The sequence below is a fragment of the Chrysochloris asiatica genome, unplaced genomic scaffold (assembly GCF_000296735.1).
Source record: "Chrysochloris asiatica unplaced genomic scaffold, ChrAsi1.0 scaffold00005, whole genome shotgun sequence".
In the NCBI taxonomy this organism is placed as follows: Eukaryota; Metazoa; Chordata; class Mammalia; order Afrosoricida; family Chrysochloridae; genus Chrysochloris; species Chrysochloris asiatica.
The window spans coordinates 24057970-24079872 of NW_006408523.1; the positions used below are offsets into that span (position 1 = coordinate 24057970).

Here is a 21903-nt window from a genome sequence, read left to right on the forward strand (position 1 = left end):
AGGAAGATCGTAGAAGAATTGATGCCTTTGAGTTGTGGTGCTGGAGGAGAATACTGAAAGTGCCATGGACTGCCAAAAGAACCAATAGATCTGTTTTGGAAGAAGTGCAGCCAGAGTGCTCCTTGGAGGCCAGGATGGCTAAGCTTTGTCTCTCCTACTTTGGACATATTGTCCGGAGGAAACAGTTGCTGGAGAAGGATGTCATGCTGGGTAAGGTGGAGGGTCAGAGAAAAACAGGAAGACCCCTAACGAGATGGATTGGCCAGGTGGCATCATTGATGGACTCAAGTGTGGCAGCGGTAGTGAGGTTGGCCCAGGATTGGACATTGTTTCATTCTGCTGTGCATGGGGTCACTATGAGTCGGTTCCGACTCGATGGCACCTGACAACAACAACAAATATGAAGGTTAGTATTTTTTTAAATGTTGAAATCATTTCAAGAGTTTACATTTTAAGTCTTAAGTGCTATTTTATTTTCTAAACTAATCCATACTACTTTCCCCCATATTCTACTTTATCCCCATGCAGTGGATTATGTTATAATGTTATGTCACTTTGTTGTAACAAAGAGATATTGCTTATAATCTACAGTTGTATTTATTCTTTACTAGAGAATTCGAAGGGGATAAACAAGTAATTGTAGACAAAATAGGTAATAATTACAAAAAATATGATATTACAGAAGCATCCTGGATTGTGAAGAATAAATTAAAATATGGTACTGTAGGATAAGTACTCAATCACAAATTCAATCTGAACCACAAGGTTGGTGGTTCAAATTTACCAGATGCTCCTTAGAAACACTATATAGGGTTGCTCTGAGTTAGAACAAACTGAACGGCACTTAACAACAACAACGTACTATTGGAGTCCTGGTTTGTCACTGTAGGATAAGCACTTGATCATAAGGTTGGTTTGAACCACATGGTCAGTGGTTTAAACTCACCAGCTGCTACCCAATATGAGTCAGAACCGACTTGACAACACTTAACAACTTACTACTATAAATTAACAAAACGGTGTTTTGATCAAAATAATGTGGTTTGTATTCACTATGTGTCAGCTACTGCATCTAGTTATTTATTTATTTTTTTAAATTTAAATCAGGTATACTTAGTTCGGTATCCTAGAATGGCTCTGTGGATTAATGCTCTAGACTGCAAGGTCGGTTCAAATCACAAGGTTAGTGATTAAAGCTTATCAGGCACTACTCAGAAACCATATATAGGATTGCTCTGAGTCAGAAGCAATTTGACAACACTTAACAACAACAACATACTTGCATTTGTAGAAGCACAGTTTAAAATAACATTTTATAATAATTTCTTAAAAAAAAAAAAAAGTCTTTCTTCTCTTTGTAGATGAGTTTGAAAATTACTTCTTGAAAAACCATCAATGAATGTTGTTGTTGTTAAGTACCGTGGAGTCGGTTCTGACTCATAGTGACCCTGCACAGGATTTCCAAGGCTGTAAATCTTAAAGGAACAGAATACCTCATCTTTCTCCCATGAAACTGCTTGTAGTTTTGAACGGCTGACCTTGAGGTTAGCAGCCCCGATTCGTAACCACTGTGCTACCAGAGCTCCATAGGAAAAATGATCATATTAAACCCAAAACTAAACCAGTTGTTGCCAGTTCAATTCTGACTCATGAGGACGTATGCATGTCAAAGTAGATCACAAGGCAGGTAAGTGTATTAACTATTTTATCCATGGGTAATATTAAGAATTTGAACTTAGAAATATGTCCCTGATGGTGCAAAAGTTTAACATGCTTGTCTGCTAACCAGAAGGTTGGAGGTTCCGGTATACTCAGAGGTGCATTGAAAGAGAAACCTGACAATGTGCTTCTGAAAAATCCACTACTGAGAACTACTGAAGTATAGTGTATGTCAGAATACAATTCATGGCAACTGGTTACAGTATATTCAAATGTCAATTTAGAAAAAAATAATAATTAGCTTTATGGAAGGAAGCTTCTAGAAAATATTTGTCTCAAATTCAGGTCTGGAATATTAAATGTCGATGTAACCTAGTTTAAGCAAAATCAGTTGTGGAGTGTGCCAGAAAGAAAACAGGCATAAGGAATGTGACTGAAACACACATTGGTTTGAAAGATAGCAATATTCCAATCTTGGAAGGCAGAATTCTTGCTCCATTAGATGAGAGATCTCAACAACTTGTTCTAGAAAAGTGCAGTGTCAAGCCAAGATCAACTAAAACTATTCTAAATCAATGGAAACAAATGCTAAATAAATAAAGAGAAGAAAAGCAACTTCAAAAACTGAGAGAGCAGAGAGAGAAAGCTAAAGGAAGAATATTTAAAGTGGGCCTTTTGTAGACCTGATAGGCCAGATTTTCTTTTGTCTCTTTCTCTTTCAAAACCAAATTCTGTGACTTTTGTTGTTGTTGTTATGTCTTTATGGGAGCTGAAAGCCTCATCTTTCTCCTGGGGAACAGCTGGCAGTTTCGAACTGCTGACCCTGAGGTTTGCAGCCTGATTTGTAACCACTACACTACCAGAGCTCCTTAATTCTGTGACTACTGAGTCCAAAAAGACTATTTCAGTTTCTGTACACATTACAAAGTCAAAGGCCAAACAACAAAAGGAGGAGACTAAGATAGGTCAGCGGTTCGAAACTACCAGCCGCTCCGGGGGAGAAAGATGAGGCTTTCTACTCCCGTAAAGATTTACACCCTCGGAAAACCTGTACAGGGTTGCTATGAGTCGGAACCGACTCCACGGCACATAACAACAACAACAACAAGATTAATACTGGAAGGACCTTTCAAATAATCCATTCTGGTCAGAGAAAGAAAGTGTTGGACAAAGAGAACAAAGCTGCACAGCCTGTAGTTCCTACAGCAGTGAGAATGACTCGATCAGCTACTCAGGAAACAAACCAAATTGCCAGGGCAGTCTCATCTACCACAATAAGGAAGCCAGTCTCAAGAACTGCAAAAGGTAATGAACTAGAAAGAAAGTCACCAAATAAGCAAAGATCTGTCAAAAAGACAGAAACAAAACCTGACAAGGACGTTGCTTTTAAAGTTAATAATGAAGAACACACATTGGATTCACAAACGAACCCAACAAATATAATAGAGCCAGATAAAATTTTATCAAAAGAACAAAATGTACCTCAGACAAATACTGCAAAAATGATAAGGAGAAATTTCATTACAACTAAAGATTTCATGTTCCAGCCACTGGATGATCTGAAGACCTATCAAACAACATCCCTGATTCCAAGAAGAGTCCATGCTTTCTCTATTCCTATTTACACCTGGTCTCCTTTAAAGGCAAATAAAAAGAGACAAAATTTTTGGCACAAAACTGTGAAACTCTTTCTACTGAGACAGAGCAGCCAGATTCAAATACAGTACAGTGTCATTTGACTTCTTCAACTGTTTGGACAAAAAGAACATGTCTTAACTGAAAATGAAGCTACCATGAAAAATCCAAATGGCCTCCCAATTAAAGAGGTCTCATCACTTGAGACAAATGAAGTTTAGATGTCTCAACCACAACATGATGTGCCATATTTTAGAAATATTCTACAGTCAGAAACTGAAAAATTAACTTCACATTGTCTGAGTGGGACAAGAAGATTGAATTGGACATTCCAGATGATGCTAAAGATCTTATTCGCACAACAGTTGGTCAATCAAGCCTTCTTATGTAGGAAAGTTTCCAGCAGTTTGAAGAACTTGTGGATGATTGTGAATATAAATGAGGCAAAAAAAAAAGAGAGACTACCTGTGCAGATCTGGATGGATTTTGGGACATGGTTAGTTTTCAGACAGCGGATGTAAACCAAAAATTCAACAATCTAAGCAAATTTGAGGAAGGTGAGTGTAATACCTTACTACAAGCAAAAAGTTTTTCAGAAAAAAATTTGGGTCAAGTACAGCCAGTGAACCAAAACAAGATGACGATGGAAGAATTGCAGCTAGGAATCACCTGGCTGCTGTAAAAATGTGAAGAGAGAAAGAATTAAGCAGGAAAAACAAACTGAGGCAGCCGTCTCTGTAATACCAAAGGAAGTTCATACAATAGTATTCGATGCTGGATTTTTCAGAGTTGAGAGTCCAGGTAAATCATTCTCAGGTCTTTCTATCTCTTCTGAGTGTTGTTCTCAAAGACTTAGAACTCCAAATCTATAGGCAAAGCTATGCCTCAGAGTAGGGTTGAGGTGAACCTTCTAAGACAAACTATGGCACTAGCGAATCATGCTCTTCAGAGTACCAGACGTGAACAACAAAGTGTTGATAAGATTTTGCTTTCAAATATTCCATACAACTGTACTGTTTGATAATAAAATTCTCACTGCTGAATGTCATCTACTTGATTCACCAGGCTTAAATGGCATTAATCCCTTGACTCAGCTAGAGAGGAGACATCAAGAACATGCATGACACATTTTGCTTGGTGGTAATCTAATTGCCTTTTCATCTCTAAGGCCCTTCAGTGGAGGACGACCAGAAGTTTGAATTTAAAAGTAAATCCAGAATTGCTTTCTTCATATTACTAATGGCTGTGACATAGTCTTAAGAATATTGAAAATTTGAAGAATATGGATTTGTGCTCACTTCTATTCAACCATTTATACATTGTCACGTGATGTTCTTATATTCTTTAGTGTTTATCAAAGTATCTTAAGTATGATACTATTTCGCAAGGGAAGTTGGAATATTTTGTACATTACTATCCACATAGAATGTAAGCTTAAAGCTAAACGCACTTGCTTAGAACTAATGAAGCATTCTTAATCAAACTGTAAAATTAAATGTTGAAGTATGCTAATCTTTGTATATCATATTCTTACTTTAAACTCTTATATTTGTTAATGTTAAACAATTCCATACATTGTATTTTCCAGTGTGTATTGAATTTTATTAGTGGATCTTTCCATATTTTAAAGTCAGTTTATTTGCTACAGTTTCTGATTATTAAATGATTAGATTAAAAAAATTTGTGTCCCATCCTTATGAAATAAGAAAAAGATAGCATAAATTGAAGAAAAAATATATAAAGAAATGAGAAAGTGTATGAGCTTAGTAAAATATAATTTAGTTCAAAAATAAACATTTTAATAACAAAGAAACGTAATTGCATGAGATTAAATATAAATTATTATTAATATTAGAGTAATTGATAGTTAAAGATTTTGGAAGAAAAAGACTATAGTGAATATACTTTAGTAAAATTAAAGAACATTTTTTAATAAAGGCAATGAAATTGCTAAAATTACATATAAAAATAAATTTTTAATGTTAAATTATGTACAACAAAAATTTGATTATAATAGCAGAAAATATTTCTAGCAATGCCAAATTGTAGACTCTTATTGTAATAAAAAACGATAATTCATTCCAAAGCATTTATGTAGACTTTTTCCATATTGCCACTTACTAAATCCAAATAAAAATTGTGTTTTCAAGTTGTTTTACTTTTTAATTGGAGGAATCTGATATGTCTATTTCTTCTTTTGACACATGTATCCAGATGCCTACCCTAAAAGAGTGCCAAACTATCTTAAATATATTTTATTTGTGTATGTACTACATCATGTTCTTTTGGTAAAGCTGAGTAATTAAGAGCAAAACATGTCACCCAGTGGTAACAAATTTGTAGCCTGATCAGGCACTTTGAAAAAAAAAAAAGGTTGAATGAAAAGATTAATCTCAACAAAATTTGAACTGAAAATCTGAGAGAATAAGTTAGTTACATAAAGATGGGCAAGAGGAAGAGCTGAAGTCAAAAGTATACAACTGAACATGTTCAAGTCAAATCTATTAGCAAAGCAAAGGACTTGTTGCAGTTATACAGCAACACCCAGATATGTTTGAGAGAGGAAGGAAGATACATTCCATGCTGGAACTGTATTGTTTCTTCATAATTTTCACATCCATTCTAAATATGCCATCTAGTCGATTCTGATTCTGGTTTATAGGGACTCCATGTGACAGCATCAAACTGCTTTATAGGCTCTTAGCTTGTCATCTTACAGAAGCAGATTGCAAGATTGCCAGGTCTTTTGCTCATGACTGGATGCATTTTAACTTCTAATCTATCACTTAGCAGCCCAAAGTTTAACAGGTGCATCACCAGAGCTCCTATTTCAGTGGGACACTTTCCTAAATGAAACAGTGTTGTGCGAAATCGAAATACGCCCTGGTGGCAATCCACCAGCTGCTTTGTGAGAGAAAGATGAGGCTTTCTGCTATTGTAAAGAGATATGGCCTAGGAAACCCTATAAAGGGTTGCTACGAGTTGGTTCAAGAACTGAACAGAAAATTTCAAAGACCCACTGAAGAAGATAAAGTCAAATATTATAACAAACTGGGCAAAGACCTGGAGTCAGAAAACCAAAAGGTAAAAACATGCACATCATTTCTCAGGCTGAGGGAATGGAAGAAAAAAAATTCAAGCCTCAACTTGTGGTATCTATGGGCAAAATACTGAATGATGCAGAAAGCATTACAGAAAAGACAGAAGGAGTACACAGAGTCACTGTATCAAAAAAAAAGGTCAATGCTCAAACCACTTCAGGAGGTAGAATATGATCAAGAGTCAATGATCGTGAAGGAAGACTCTCAAGGTGTATTGAAGGCATTGGCAAAGAACAAGGCATCGGTAACAGATGGAATGTAAATTGAAGTCTTCCAACAAACTGATGTGGCACTGGAGGCACGCACTCATCTATGCCAAGAAATATGGAAGACAGCTACCTTGTTAGCTGAATGGAAGTGATCCATATTTTTGCCCATTCCACGGAGAGGTAACTCAACAGAATATGAAAATCATTGGACAATATTATTGCTATCCCACGAGAGCAAAATTTTACTAAGAATAATACAAAAAAATGACTGCAACCATACATTGACAAAGAACTTCTGGAGGTTCAGGCAGGATTCAAAAGGACATGGAACAAGGGACATCATTGCTGATGGCAGATGGATCTTGGCTAAAAGCAGAAAATACCAGAAAGATGTATATCTGTACTTTAATGATTGTGTGGATCATGACAAGCTATGGACAACATTGTGAAGAATGAGTATTCTGGAACACTTAATTGTGTTCATGAGGAGGCCATACACAGACCAAGTGGCAGTTGTTAGAAGAGAACAAGGGAGCACTGTATAGTTTAAAATTAGGCAAGAATACAACTTGTATTCTTCCACTATACTTAGTCAATCTGTATACTAAGCAAATAATCTGAGCAGATGGATTATATGAAGAAAAATGTGACATCAGAACTGGAGGGAGACTCATTAACAACCTGTGATATGCAGATGATACAACCTTGCTTGCTGAAAGTGAAGAGGACTTAAAATACTTACTGATGAAGATCAAAGACCACAGCCTTCCTTATGGGTTGCACCTCAATGTAATGAACAAAAAAATCCTTACCACTAGACCAATATAAACATTCATATAGATGGAGTAAAGATTGAAATTGTCAAAGACTTCATTTTACTCAGATCAACCATCAATACTTATAGAAACATCAGTCAAGACCTCAAACGATGTTTTTGCATTGGGCAAATTTCCAGCATACGACCTCTTTAAAGTGTTGAAGAGCAAAGATGTCAGTTTGAGAACTAAGGTGAGCCTGACCCAAGTCATGGCATTATCAATAGCCTCATATGCCTATGAAGTTGGATAGTGAATAAAAAAGACCGTAGAAGAATTGATACATATGTGTTATATTTTTGGAGGAGAATATTGGAAGTACCATGGACTGGTAAAAGAACAAACAGATCTGTGTTGGAAGAAGTATAGCCAGAGTGTTTCTTGGGAGCCAGGATGGTCAGACTTTGCGTCTCATACTTTGGACAAACAGTCAGGAGAGATCATTCCCTGGAGGAGAATATCATGTTTGGTAAAGTGAAGAATTGGAGAAAAAGAGGAAAATCCCCAACGCGATGGATTGGCACAGTGGCAGCAGCAATGCGCTCAGGCCTAGCACCGATTATGAGGTTGGCCCAGGACCAGGCAGTGCTCCATTCTGTTGTGCATACGGTTGCTGTGAATCAGTGCTGACTTGATAGTGCTTACCAACAACATGAATTGGAACTGACTTGATGGCACACCGTAGCAGTAGCAATGCTAAATGCAAAGAATTTTAAGAGTAACTTGCAGAGAAGAAAATTGTCCTGTTCCAACAAAAATTCTCTAATGAACTCCTCTAAGAATGTCTTTTATCTGCATGTCAGCATATTGAGCACCAAAAGTTATGTGAGATGATCATTACACACATATTTATTACCTGCTTCTTAGGTTAAGAATTCTTTTACGTTATGCAGTTTCCCTCAGTATTTGCAGCATGTTGTTAAATGCCGTTGAGTCGATTCTGACCCATAGCGACCCTGTATAGGGTTTCCAAGGAGCAGCTGGTGAGCTTGAACCACCGACCTTGCAGTTCAAATGATTTTGCAGTCTGACGCATTAGCCCATAGCGCCAAAATACTAAACTAATTTTTCAAGGTTCAAACATCTAAAGAATCTTGCATGTGGGTTTTAATAAGTACATACTGAAGAAAAATAGGTAGTAATTTGTCTTTGGAGTACTAGTGTGGCATTGTGGGTTAACACACTGAACTGCAAATTTGCATTTGTATATTTTTAAAAGCCCTAACATCTTAATGAGACAAATAATAAAAATGACTGACGGACAAAGAAGGACAATGTTGAATATTGATTGCCTTCATCATAAGAAGAGTTGTTGTTAGTGCTGTCGAGTCAGTTTTGACTCATAGCGACCCTGTATAGGGTTTCTGAGGCTGTGACTCTTTATGTGAGCAGAAAGCCTCATTTTGTTAGTTGCATTTTGATGATTTCTTCAAGATAGGGAATGTTGAATAAAATTGAAGTTCTTCAATGTATGATTTCAATCTACAGTTCAAAAAATTTTATAAGAGTTAAAAGGCATATTTTTACAACATTCACTTAAAAGGAAGTGCCTAAATAGTCCAGAGGAGCCTATAGGCACAGTGGTTAATACGCTCATCTGCTGACCCAAAGGTTCAAACACACCAGCTGTTCCATGGGAGAAAGATGTAATAGTCTGCTGTGTAAAGATGTAACACCTTGGAAATCATATAGGGACATTCTACTCTGTAATTTGGAGTCCTGGTATGGCGCTGTAGGAAAAACACTGAACTGCTAACTATAAGATTGGGCAGTTCAAACCCATAACCCACTCCTTGGAAAGTCTATACAAGGTTGCTATGAGTTGGAACCTAGTGGGCAGCACTCAAAAACTATGTATTGTAGAGTTGCCATGAGCTGGTATCCACTCAGCAGCAATGGGTTAGATGTCTACATATCTAGAGGTAAAAATTCAAAATAACTTCACAATTTACTTGAAAGATATTTTTCCCTATCTTCTGCTTAGATTTTAGGTTTCTGACTGGTTTATATTAACCTATATTCAACCAGCTGATCCGCAGGAGAAAGATGAGAATTTCTGCTCCCATAAACAGCATTGGAAATCCTATAAAGGATTGCTATGAGTCAGAATCTACTCCACTGCACACAGTGACAGCATATGTAGTACTATTTTGTTGTATTAGAAAAACAATGATTACAGGGTAAAATCCGCTTTGGAAAGAACAAGGTCTATAAAGAAGTTTTTCTTTTTTTTTTTTTTTAAACAAAAAGAATAATATTTGCTGTAAGAGCTACTTTTTAAGACTTTTTTTTCTTTGTCCTTGAAAGCATTTGAACTGAAAAGGAATCTCAATTACATACTTTTGTTAGTTGAGACGGTATACTCTAAGGACTCATGAGGCCAACTTGAATATGAACCTCTTAAGGGAGAAAAACAGGTTAACCTCAACCTTAGAAGTTTCTTTGTTACTTTGACTGCTTGGGAGACTGCCAAGATTGTTCAATATTTTGGAGGTTAAAGACCCTGACTACGACACTTCTTAATATGGCTGCTCTTTGTCTATGTCTGACTCAGAATTTTATAGTGCTTTCTAGAATATGGGAACTTAATTGAAAACTATCAAATGCATTGTTATGACAAGAAATAGTTTTATAATTCCTAATTTGATCCAGCTGCAAATTAAAAAAAAAAAAAATCTGATTTCTATTTGGCATTTCCAAGGAAATTTAACAAAGTTTTATTGTAATACTTCTTGCTAATACCATTGTTTACAAGGTTGCAGGCATGGATTCAAGTCAGTGGGTAACTGTCAATGAGCAGAGGACACTTTTTTTTTTTTTTTTTAATTTTCCTCTAGCGGAGTTCTGATTATCAAGTCATCAAGGCTAGGTCAAATGGGTACTGTCTGCAAGTTTGGGCGTTCTTGTGCATCTCCCCTCACTTCATATCAACTGGATGCTTCACTCTCAGCTCTAGCCCTCCATGGCTCTGACCTTGCCCATGGGCTCAGGAGTCCCCAGGTCTCACCACACTTTGACTCCACCAGCCCTTTCTCTTTTCTCTCTCATCTCCAGGTCAATGGGAGTCTAGGGAACTGGATGAATGCAGTCGATTTCTTCATTGCTGCCTTTCCCCCTCTTCAACTCACCAGTAGACCAGTGTGGTCACCAGCAAGCTTACATGCCTGCTCATGTGTTCTCTTTGAATTTCAGTTTTAGAGGGAGGTTTGACCTGAAAAGACTTGATTGCTTGCCTTGATGGCTTCCTGGCAAATACATCAGTTAGTGGCATTTTTCTCTATTCATTTTTGCTTTTTTTTTTTTGTACCTTCTGCAAGTCTGCTCTCAGTTCCTTTCTTTTCATGAGTATAGAGTCCTCAGCTGCTCCCTCTCTCCATGTCCCCATCTCTGTCTCCATCTCTGGTGTCGCTGCTTCTCTGGATAAGATCTCGCATTCCGCTTGTGCTGTTCTCCCTTGATGGTCCTAGGGTCCCTTGTTTCTGGACTGTGAGAGTAACTGCTCCCCTGTCTTGCTGCAAAACTTCTACCTTTACAATTGTGACAGTCTCAATTAGTCGGTACATTTCATTTTAACCAATTGCTACACTTTCTTCTTCCAACTCAGTTAATGTCAGAGCACTTTCTGAAAATACATTAGAAATATTTAATTTATTCTTTTATTTGTATTTTATGGCTAATAATAAAGCTCCCACATTGAAAGTTAAATTGCTTAAATCACCAAATATTTTTATGTGGTAAAAGTAATATGTTTTGGCTCTGTTATCTTGACAATTCTCTGTTCATTTTTTCACTTAATGAATTATTGAACATCTACTATTGCCAGGCACTGGGGAAACAGATGTTCAGAAGACAGACTGCCCATATGTTTATGGTTTTGTGGTTTAGCTTGGAAGACAGACATTGAAAAAGTATGGCAGAAGTGCTAAATGTTAGGAAAGGGTGCCAGAAAAACGTATACTTGAACTACATACTGTACCTTTGAAGATGGAAAAAGTCTCTCTGTGGAAGCAATTTTTAGTTGAGGTCTAAAATTAGTGAAATTTGATTTGTGAAGTGGGGGTTTTTTACAGAGGAACACCAGGTCTATAACTTTTTACTTCTCTTTCAGTTACTAACTACTCAGCTAGTAAAGTAACACTAAATGCAGTTGATAAATAACAAGGATTTTAACTGTGGGATAGGAAAAACGTATTTAATTGTATTTATAATGATTCATAAGGATTTGGTGATTGACTGGATCTAAGGATGGGGCGAAGGCAAAGCTAGGGAAGCTCACATATTTAGGTTTGAATCACTAAATAGTTGATTGTCTTAAGTGCCTTGGAATCAGTCCTGACTTGTGACCCTGTATAGGGTTTTCAAGGAGCAGCTGGTGGGTTTGAGCCTCGAATCTTGTGGCTATCAGTCAAGTGCTCATCCTACAGCACCACACCAGGACTCCAAATAAATTATGGTACCTTTTATTGAAAATGAGAACACAGGATGTTTATAGCAGATTTGGAGAGGGATCTTATGAGTTTGGTTTTGTCTGGGTTGAATTTGAGACACTCAAGAGTATCTAGTAGTCGATATAAGTAGGTAATCAAATATATGCTGTTCTAGATAATAGATAGGATATGCACATACATATCTTAAACATCCACCACTCTTCTGTGTGTTTGTTGTACTGTGGTGGCTTGTTGAGATGCTGTGATTCTGAAAGCTATGCCATTGGTATTATAAATATCAGCAGGGTCACCCATGGTGGACAGGTTTCAGATGAGCTTCCAGACGAAGACAGACTAGGAAGAAGGAGTGATGAACTACTTCCAAATATTTAATCACTGAAAACCTTCTGAATAGCAGAGAAACACTGTCAGATACCATGCTGCAAAATGAGCCCCTTAGGTTGGAAGGCACTCAAAATACAACTGGGGAAGAGCTGCCTCCTCAAAGTAGAGTTGACCATGATGACACGAATGGAGTAAAGGCTGTGGAAGAACAGCCCACAGGACCTTCATTTGCTGATGGGGCACAACTCAAAATGAAGAGAAACAGCTGTAAACACCCATTGAAAATCAGAACATGAAATGTACAAAGAATGAATCTGGGAAAACTGGAAGTTATCAAAACTGAAATGGAACGCATAAACATTGAACGATATCTTAGGCATTAGTGAGCTGAAATGAACTGGTATTGGCCATTTTGAATCTGATGATCACATGGTTTACTATACTGGAAAAGACAAATTGAAGAGGAATGGTGTTGCATTCATTGTCAAAAAGAACATATCTAGATCATTCATGAGGTACAATGCTGTCTGTGATAGGATAATATCCATGCACCTACAGGGAAGCCCAGATAACACCACTGTTATTCAAATTTATACACCAACCGCTAAAGCCAGTGAGGATGAAATAGAAGAATTCTACCATTTGTTGTTGTTGTTAAGTGCTATGGAATTGGTTTCGACCTATAGCAACCCTGTATAGGATTTCTGAGGCGTGGCTGGTGAGCTTGAACCACAAACCTTGCAGTTCAAATGACTTTTCAGTGCAACACATTAACCAACAGTGCCACACCAGGACTCCAAAACTCCCCTAGAGAATTGCAATTACCTGCTGTACTATTTGAAAAGTACCCTCTCCCTAAGTCATGTCCACTTAGACCATCAGAATATGATATTAATTGGAAATAGTACCTTTGTAGAAGTTGAAGTAATTGCTTAATAGAGATGTAATCATATTAGATTAGTTGTCATATTTTATTTCACTGCAGTGACTGAAAATCCCTTCCATGCATCATTGGTTAACAGTATTTGCTTCTATCCCTGCTTTATTGTTGTTGTTGTTGTTTTGGTGTACACAAAAACTCACAGGAATATATAATCATTTAAACAGCAAAAGGGCACATTCTGCAAGGCTGCCTCCTGGTGTTCAGCACACAACCTTTCTGTTTCCATGAGTCTAGAGTCTTCAGCTGCTCTATATCTCCATTCTATCGCCTCAACCACCATCTCTGGTGTTGCAGCTTCTCTGGTTAGGATCCCACATTCCACTCATGCTCTTCCCTCTTGATGGTCCTATGGTCCTCTGTTCCTGGAATGCAAGATTGACTACTCCCCCCTTTTTGTTACACAACTTCTACCTTGACAGTTGTGGCAGTCACAGTTAGTCATGATACAATTACTCACTATTGAATCAAAAGTCCTCTCCCCATCTCTTCACCTGAGCCCTCTAGACAAGATAACAACTATTCAGGGGGGATTCTGCCTTCCCCTACTCGCTCTGAAACTAAACCTTCTCTTGAAAATTTGTAAGCCAGCCACTTCGTGCCTTTATAGCCCCCTTCATTTCAGGTAGTCAATGTCTCAGCTGCCCATCCTTATTCACTCTGTGTACTTAGGGGATAGGCTTGATCCTTAATGTGAAGATTTCTTCCCCTCAATTGGTGTTTTGAGCTACTACATCTATAAGTAAAGGTCAAGTTCATCAAATTGTTGCAATTTATACTTGTATCCTGTATCAAATTTCTTTATCTTCTTCTAATCAAGTTCTGATCATCCAGCCATCCAAGCTATATCAAATGTGTACTCTAAGCAAGTTTGGGCATTCTTGCGTGACTCCCAATTCATATCTGCTAGAAGCTTCACTCTCGTCTCTAGTCCTCAGTGGCTAGGTCAGTGTTCATGGGCTCAGGAGTTCCCAGTTCTTCCCAAACTTCAGACCAATCAGCCCTTCCTCTTCTCTCTCTCATCTCAAGGTCTACAGGAGTCTATAGAACATAATAGAACTCAACCCATGTCTGCATTACTGCCTTTCACCCACTTCCACTCAGAAGTAGACTACCACAATCACCACTGAGCGAGCTTACAAGCCTGCTCATATGCTCCCTCTGCATTTCAGTCTTGGAAGAGGGGTTGTCCTGAATGGATTTGATTGCTTGCCTTGATGTCTCCCCATTGCAAGTTGTTCTTGCAACAGACAATCAGACTACCATTTTTGTTTTGGATTTTTCCTGCTGATCTTTCTTTCAAGAAATACCTTCTGTTGCTCTAGCTGTCCCAGGCTGGTCTGCATGTCCTTTCAAGTAGGAATGTCCCACCTCAGAAGGTTCTGGATAGATCTCAGGATTTCACCTAAGGTCTCATACTCTAGAAAGGCTCGACAAGAAGCCTGTTTCACTGGGCAAGTTCTAAAATCCCTTTTAGGTATTCCGATCAGTTATAGGCTGAAGATGGGCTTGCAAGCTTTCTGTAATCACATTTCTCTAAACTCCTTTCTATCCCACTAAAGTATCTATTTTACAACAGTAGGCAAGGGAAACCAGTATCTGTAAGACAGTTGTGCATCTTAACATTTTTTCCCTCTTTTACCTATTTAGACTATGTCTTGATCCCTGTATCACAGAGCACAATTGTTCCAAGTTGAGTATATATCATTATTATCTCTGGCCCATTTAGCCAATGCAAACCTACCTAAGTGTTCCCTTATCTTCCTTGTTCTTCCACCCCCTCCCCCTTCTTGTGTATTGCCCTCCCCTTCCTTGTATATTGCCTTACCTAGCACCTGAGCTAAGATGTGACTATTCCCTCACCTATGCTCTACTGTCCCCTCCCTCCCACACCTGGTAACCAAAGACATTTATTTATTTCTTTTGGTATGACTATCTTTCCTTAAGCTTTGACAATAATTGTCTTATGCAATATTTGTCCATTTATTACGATGTTAAGTATTGGTCCAGAGGTGAAGATTTTTTTTCTTTACACTGAATTGAAACCCAGTCTGAAATTGTGGTCTTTGATCTTCATTAGTGAGTATTTTGAGTCTTATTCCCTTTTAGTGAGCTAGGTTGTATCAGCTGCATATCACAGGTTGATAATAAATCTTGCTCCATTCCTGACGCGACATTCTTCTTCCTATCATCCACCTTCTTGATTATGTGCTCAGCATACAGATTGAATAAGTGTGGTGAAAGCATACAACCCTGGCTGGCACACAGCTTTCCTGATTTTAAACCATTCAGTTTCCCTTGTTCTGTGTGAATGACTACCTCTTGGTTTATGTGCAGGTTTCTTATGAGAAGAATTCAGTGTTCTAGAATACCTCTTTTTTGTACTTTTGTCCATATTTTGTTATGATCCACACAATCAAAAGCCTTTGCATTTGGAAGTAAAGGTAAACATCTATTGGTATTCTCTGCTTTGAGCCATGATTCATCTAACATTACCTGTGATATTCCTCTTTCCACGTCCTCTTCTGAATTTTGTTTGAATCTCTGGCAGTTCCCTGTCAATGTAATGTTGCAGCCATCTTTAAATTATCCTTAACAAAACTACACTTGCACGTGATATTAATAATGTTGTCTGATGATTTCCACGTCCCATTGGGTCACCTCTCTTTGGAATGGGTACAAATATAGATCTCCAGTCAAATGGCCAGGTAGCAGTAATCTACTTTTCTGGGCAAAGATGAGTGAATGCCTCCAACGTGATATCAATTCATTGAAAGATTTCAATTTGTATCCCATCAATTCTGAAGTCTTGTTCTTTGTCAATACCCTCAGTGCACTTGGATTTCTTTCTTCAATATGTCGATCATATTCTTCCTCTTGCAATGGTTAAACTTCAGCCATTTATTTTTGATATAGAAACTCTTTGTATGTCTTTCATCTTCTTTCATCCTTTCTGCATCGTTGCATATATTGCCCAGGTTGTTATTGTTGTTAAGTGACGTCAAGTCAATCTGACCTAGAGCGAACCTGTATAGGATTTCCAAGATGCCATTGGTGAGCTTGAACCACCTACCTTGAGGTTCAAACTGAATTTGCAGTCCAGTGCAGTAACCCATCGCATCACACCAGGACTAGAATTCTTCAGTTTCTTCATCACTTACTTTAGTGTTTGGTGTGTAAATTTGGAAAATAGCGATGTTAACTTGCCTTCCTTGTAGTTGTATGTATATTATCCCACTGAAGATAGTATTATACCTCAAGATACATCTTGAAATGCTCTTTTTGAAGATGAACACCATTCCTCTTCAATTTGTCATTTCTGCCATAGTAAGCCATATAATTGTCAGAATCAAAATGGCCAATACCAGCCCATTTCAGCTCACAAATGCCTAGGATGTCGATCTTTATGCGTTCCTTTTCAATTGTGAAAATTTCCAGTTTTCTTAGGTTTATGCTTTTAAATTCCTTATTTTGATTTTTAGTGGATGCTTGCTGGTAGTTTTCCTCATTTTGAGTTGTGCTCCATCAACAAATGAAGGTCTAAAAAGCTTTGAGAAGGCATGTCTTTCCTATTCGTATTTTGAGTGCCTTTCCCACCTGAAGGCCTCATTTTCAGGCACTTTGTCGGACAATGTTCCTCTGCTACACATAGTGTTTTAAGTGGCTAAACATTCAGAAGTAATATGCCTCGCCTTCTTTCTAGACTGTTTTAGTCTGGAAGTTCTGCTGAAACTTGTCCAACATGAGTGACCTTGCTGGTCTTCCAAACACCACTGGCATGGCTCCCAGCATAACAACAACATGCAAGTTACCACAGGACAGCAAACTGACAGATGAATGGTGGACACAGTATATAGACATCACATAATCATTATTTTTTCAATATAGTTTTTATGCTTAATACACTTTCTCTGTTCTTTGTTTCTTACATTCAGTTATGGCAATACTCACTCATTTTCTCACTTTGGAATGTGACTTGTTCTCCACTTCTCATCTTCACTTTTATAAACAAGTACTCATTGGCTGTTTTCTTTGGAGAGTATAACATTAAACATGATAAACTCTTTTTCCATATTCCTGAAAACTGTTGCTATGCTATTTTGACTAATTTTTACTTTATATTTAGTTTCCTCAAGGAGGAAGCTTTTTCTTGATGAGAAAATGTCTAAACACCTAGAAAAATAAATTTTGCTAAATAGTTATATCATACAAAAATACAAAACAAACAAACTACATTACAAGAGCTATTGTAAGATTATAGGAGTCCCTGGCTGGGACAGACAGTTAACATTGTTTCAATTCTAACCAAATGATTGGAGTATTGAGATGCTGGAAGAAAGGTCTGTTGATCTGCTCTGGAAAATCAACACTAAAAATCTCTGTGGAACATAGTTCTGCTCTTGCATTCCAGGAGTATGAATTGGTGGGATGGCAGGCAACATAAAATGAAGGAAACAGAGGAATGCGGTATAAGAGGAGAGTGTCTTGGTCAGGATGGTCATTGATGCTTTGTACATTAGAAGTGATATTTGAAAGATAGTGGACCTTCAAGAGGTAAGAAGGAAATAATACTTTCCAGAGAGGTTCAACCAAAATTATAATTTACTCATTAGAGCTGATTATTTTGCTACAATATTTGGTCAGTTTCCTTACTATTTAGACATCACATCAAACCCTAGAGTAGAGATGTGGTCCTGGCAGTAGAAATTGGCAGTGAAGTAGACAGCAAAAGCACTGAATTATTAGCATCTTTCCAGTCAATCTATCCCATCCTACCATCTCCTACCTCATCTCCAGACCCATCTTTCATGGCATGTTCATGATTTGTCCATATTATCTACGATTGTATTTGTACATGATTATTAAGGACTTCTGCAGTGGCAGAAAGGATCCAAAATTATTTTCATAATCCTGGAACAAATAAAGCTTAAGAGAGTGTATCGTGGAAACAGAGCTAATTGGGGAAGGGAGGGCAGAATCTGAGTGGATCTATAGAAAAAACGGATTAGACACATAGTCCCCAGAACTCACTTTGCCTGCCTTTTGACTAACCCTAAATATGTCTTATCTATGTACTCCATGTTTATCCCTGCTGATTCTTGTTCCCAGCATGCCTTGTCTGTAGATTTGTCTCTCTCCCTGGGCAATTGACAAGGGCTTTCTTTAGCCCAGGCGCTGCCAGCAAACTTATTTCCTGAGATCTTGGTCAGTTATTTCATTTCTGAAAATTCTATGACCCTGCTATTCTTGGCAAATTTTGGGGTCCCTATTAACATGATTCTCTAATCTGACACACAGTCATTTAATGAAAGGAAAATATCTTAATTAAAACATATGATTTACTATGTCAATTCAAATGAAAATGACTCTCTAATTTAGACATAGACTTACAATTTTAACTTTAGCAAGGTCCTTAAAGATCATCTAGTAAATGAGTGGTTTTGGTAATTGTTCTCCCCTGCTGTGCACATTAGCATCTACACTGCATTCAGAGCTGTCAAATGCACGGTTTTAAAAGAGAGAATATGACCTTAGAATTATGAAAACTTTCTGATAGTTGTATTTTTTAACAATCTTGCTGAAGTCCTCTGACCCTCTAGTTAATGACATAATTATTTATTAATCAGGGGGTGGAATCATTTATGACTTAGAGTAGATAATAAAGGGGATTACTACCCAGGAAGTTTCTCCCTTAAACTCATATTTTCCTAATCTCTTTCCCTATGGCAACAGAGCAATTACTTTAGAGCATGTTGATTCCTTTGTACTTTAAATATAGATAAATGTAATCATGCAAAAAACGTGGGGTTAGCTAGTGATTCTGAGTTGCAATCCCAAACGGCAGAATAGTATTGATTCACAGCTTAGTTTTCTACAAAATCTGGTTTTAACTTTATGTAAAAGACATACTGACTCTTGAGTAAATCAGTAAGTATCACAGTTACAAAGAATAAAGTCAAATACACCTGAATTGTGTAAAATATTCTTTTAGAAAGGTAATCAGTTTTTTGTTTTGTTTGTCTGGAATTATGTAAAAGAATCAGACATACATGTTATGCATAGACATAAGATACCACCAAAATAAATGTGTTTTAATATTAATGTTGTACAAGGCCCCAAATGAGCTTATTCCTATAGCATTTGAGTCCATTTGGACTCCTAATGACCTTAGAGGACAGGGTAGAACAGTCCCACAGGGTTCCCAAGGCTGGAATTCTTAATGGAAACAGTCGGCCGCAACTTTCTCCGGCCGAGTGGCTGGTGAGTTCAAACCACTGCCCTTAATTTCCATTAGCAACATTGCACTTAACCAATTCCAACAGCTGAATTAATAAACTTTCCTACAAACCTATGAACTCATTCTAAATAACAGCAAATTCCATAAAAAAATAGGAAAACCATAAAAATCGATGTGTGTTGTATTAATTATTGTTATTCTTACCACAAAATTTACTCAAAATTTTTTGCACATACACATGTGCAAACACATACATAAAAATCTGTGGCATGATCTTGCATTCAATATCATGATCAAATAAACCTGGGCTTTATTGTTACTTGAATTAGAAAGATTGGAAAATAAATAGGTAAGAGGTTTGAAGATTTTCTTCCATTTGTTCCAAGTATGATTCTTTTTTAATAATTGGAAATTTTGTGTTATATTCCTTCAGTCTTTCATCTGAAGGTTGTAATGTTGTTAAGTGAAATTGTGTTGGATCAACTCATAGCAGCCTTATAAAGTGTTTCTAAGGCTGTAAATCTTTTTGGGATCAGAAACTTTCATAGTTCTCCCACGGGGGTAGGAGTGGGGGTGGGGTGGACTTGAACCACTGACCTTGTGGTTTGTAGTCCAGTGCTTATCCTACAGAGCCACGGCGGTCTTAGAAACATAAAATGCAGGTCACTAAGGAGCTCTGGTAGCGTAGTGGTTACGAATTGGACTGCGAACCGCATGATCAGCAGTTCGAAACTACTTCTGTTCCCCTGGAGAAAGATGAGGCTTTCTGCTCCCGTAAAGATTTACTGCCTCAGAAACCCTGTACAGGGTCGCTATGAGTTGGAACCGACTCCACGGCACATAACAACAATATGTATATATATATACAGAGAAAGAGTGTGTCCTGGTGTGGTGCTGTGGGTTAATACGCCAGACTGCAAAGCCATTTGAACTGGAAGGTTGGCGGTTCAAGCTCACCAGCTGCTCCTCGGAAACCCTACCCAGGGTCGCTATGGGTCGGGATCAATTGGACAGCACTTAGCAACAACAAATATATATATGGAGAGAGAGAGAGGGGAGATTTATTTATCTGAAGGAAATAGGAAATGACTCATGTAGCTGCAGGGATTGAATACCCACAAAATCAGAAGGTCAGAGAGCAGGCTGTTGGTTTACAGGATGTGTAGACGGACAAATACAAGATTGACAGTTAAGGTGGTAGGCTGCCGACTCAGAAGCTACAGAGGATAACGAATTCCAAGACTGGCAGTATGCTAACGCAAGATCAAATAACTAAATGCGAACCTTAAGGCCAGCAGTTCGAAACTACCAGCCACTCCGCAGCAGAAAGATGAGGTGTTCTGCTCCCGTAAAGATTTATAGCCTAGGAAACCCTGTACAGGGTCGCTATGGGTCAGAACCCACTCGACGGCGCTTAACAACAACAACAACAATTATGACATTAGGAGTCCTGGTGTGGCATCATAGGATAACTGCTAGACCTCAAGGTCGGTTTGAACTGCAAGGTCAGCAGTTCAAACTTACCAACTGCTCCTAGGAAACCCTACACATGGTCACTATGAGTCGAAATCCACTCAATGGCATTTAACAACATTATGACATTGTTTGGTTGGTTGGTTGGTTGGTTATGTGCTGTGGAGTTGGTTCCGACTCATAGTGACCCTGTGCAGGGTTTCTGAGGCTGTAAATCTTTATAGTAGCAGAAAGCCTCATCTTTCTCACACAGAACAGCTGGTAGTTTCGAACTGCTGACCTTACAGTTTGCAGCCCGAATCGTAACCACTATGCTAAGAATCGGATATGGTGCTATAGAATAAGTACTGTAATGCTTAACACAAGGTCGACAGGTCAAATCCACCAGCTACTCCTCAGATACCTTATATAGGGTCGCTGTGGATCAGAACTGACTTGATGGTACAACAAGAACAGTTATGGCATCTTGGGCATTGACCTTGGGTCTTGTTGTTGTTGTTAAGTGTCTGAGTTGGTTTTAATTCATAGTGACCCTTTATTAGGTTTCCAAGAAGCAGCTGGTGAGGTTGAACTGCCAACTTTGTGGTTCAAACCAACATTTTCAGTTCAGAGCATTAACCCACACAGTCTAGCCCATTAAGCATCACGCCAGGACACTTTGGGTAAAGTAGAGGGTCAGAGAAAAAGTGGAAGACCCTCAATGATATACCTATTCCATGTCCTCATCTTTGTCCAGCTTGAATTTCTCACAGCTTTGTCAATGTACTGCTGCAACCGTTTTTTAATTCTTTTCAGCAAAAATGTATTGTATGTCATATTAATGCTATCATTGTTCCATAATGTCCACATTCTGTTGGCTCACCTTTCTTTGGAATTGGCACAACAAATATGGATATCTTTTAAACAGTCTTACAAATTTCTTGGCATCGACTAGTGAGTATTTCCAGAACATTAATTTGTTGACATATTTCAATAGGTATTCCCTAAAACCCTGGATCCTTGTTCTTAGCTAATGCTGCCAATGCAGTTTAGACTTCTTCCTTGAGTAATGTTGGTTCTTA

General features: G+C 38.0%; 1 pseudogene; it reads left to right on the forward strand.

Annotated features, from left to right (window-relative positions):
• Positions 1 to 1649: 1649 nt before the first annotated feature.
• LOC102836369 lies at positions 1650 to 4315 on the forward strand (annotated as a pseudogene).
• The last annotated feature ends 17588 nt before the right edge of the window (positions 4316 to 21903 follow it).